Genomic DNA, 2,006 nt, shown 5'->3' with positions numbered 1-2,006 from the left:
ATTTCTATTATGTCTTCTACAGTCACCTGATGCGGGTTTGGAACATTTGTATCAACTGGTTCTGTTATGACAGCCTTGCCTTTGGTCTTGTTGGGCTGTTTGCCATCCTTTGTTCTACTAGGTTCCGAAATGTCAATGGTCCTAGTTCTCAGCTTATATTGTTTGTGTACTTCATACACAGCAGTATCGTAACCTTGTTTAAAATCAAAAGACTCGCCAGACTTAGTTTGAAACTGATTGTAATCGAGTTCATTTTGGTCTTCTTGGGACAGGACAGTTTGGTGCTCACCCTTTAGATCCATCAGGTTCATGTGAGTGTCCTCTATGGGTTCACTAGAAGTAGATCCTTCAACATAGTTATCTTGAAAAGGGGGTCTTATGTCATGGTCTTGGTTAGACCTACCAGCATTTGTGTTCTGCGTTTTCCTAAAATTTGGATTCCTTATGGTATTGGACTGTTGTCCTTCCCATGATTCTTTTCTCTCAACATTTTCTACTCTTTCTCCTAGCCTTTGTAGGCCATTGATAATAGCATCAAGCTTTTTATCAAAGGCTGAGGGTTCTTCCTTAAAAGTGGTTCTTCTTTCCATTCTAGCTCTGTTTCTTTTGGCAATTAAGTTAGCTTCTATGGTCACAACAAGATTTTGTGCGTCTGCAAGGGTCTAAGGAGCTCTTTCTTTTAACTGGTATGAAATATTAGGGTCAAACCCATCCAAAAATTTGTACAAGGCCAAATCAGGGGGAGGCCTTAGGTTCTGAGGTATTGCGTTATATACGTTATTGAATCTTGCACAATACTCCAAAACAGTCTCTTGAGGACCTCTTTTAGTTGTATCATATTTTGCTAATATGTGCAAGGGATCTTTCGTTTTCTCCCATCTGTTGGTAAAGGACTGGTACAGCTCATCTGGGGTGGTTATGGAGTTAGCAGCAAGTGATCTGAACCAAGTTCTTACATCACCTATTAAGCTCTGAACAAAAATTCTCATTCTCACGCTATCATCATCTATTTCGTAGTTTTCAAAATAGTCTTGCATCTTTTTGGTATGCTGAATGGCAGTAAAAGGGCCAGTACTATCAAAATATGTGATTTTAGATTGGTACTCTTGAGGTGAAGCCCCAACATTAGCAGGTAATTGTAGGGGTGCATATCTATTAGCCATATTGGCAGGGGTAAGCGGAACAACGGGGACAAATGGAACGACTAGAGCAACGAGGATCACAGGAGTAACTGGAACGTTGGAAACAACAGTAGTGGTAGTATGTGCAGTGAATGAAGGTGTGGAAGGAGGAGTTCGAGGTGTAGATGATGAACTAGGGGAAACAGGGGTCGAACAAAACAAAACCTTGACAGGAGTCAGAATACAGCTAGGGTAAGCCATTTCAGGAGTTTTATCAGCGAAATTTTCCTGTCTTTCTTGCTTGCTAAGGATTTTCGAGATTATGTTAGGGTTTTAAAAAATAGCTGGAGGGTCGGGATCTGGATTTGACCTTGTATATCGTGGATTCTGCTTGGGAGCCAGATTCTGAATTGTTTTTTGGGTATTTTTATGGGAATACTTTTGTAATTAACAAGGGACGGATCAGATTTTAGAATGGTCGTGTATATCTTAAAACTAGCATGAAGATTGACTGAAGCAGCTTTTATTTACTTCTGCTAATGTAAAACAGAAACAGTTTCAAAGGCTTCCTGGCTGACCTTCAGGCTTCATCTGTAGTTTTAAGAAATATACAGCAATTAGAAAATCGACCTTTTTACAGGGGATCTTTCCAACCTTCTTTGTGAAATTAACTGAGGATGTTCCCCAGTGGAGTCGCCATTATGTTATCACTCAGGTTGTCCCCAGGTTGGAGTAAGGGATACGGCCGAGGTAACCACAAACCAACTTTGGATTGCAGGTTCTAGCCCACCTGCAATCAGAGAGGGCTCTCTCTTTGGGATTTAGCTTTGTTGAAAATGATCTTAGGCTAGCTATTGAATTCAGGAGTTTTTTGTTCTGATTTTG

The sequence above is a fragment of the Pinus tabuliformis genome, chromosome 4_2, assembly GCF_031772625.1.
Source record: "Pinus tabuliformis cultivar Carrire ecotype Pingquan chromosome 4_2, CPIR1, whole genome shotgun sequence".
NCBI classification, from domain to species: Eukaryota; Viridiplantae; Streptophyta; class Pinopsida; order Pinales; family Pinaceae; genus Pinus; species Pinus tabuliformis.
Note: the sequence above shows the minus strand (reverse complement) of the source record.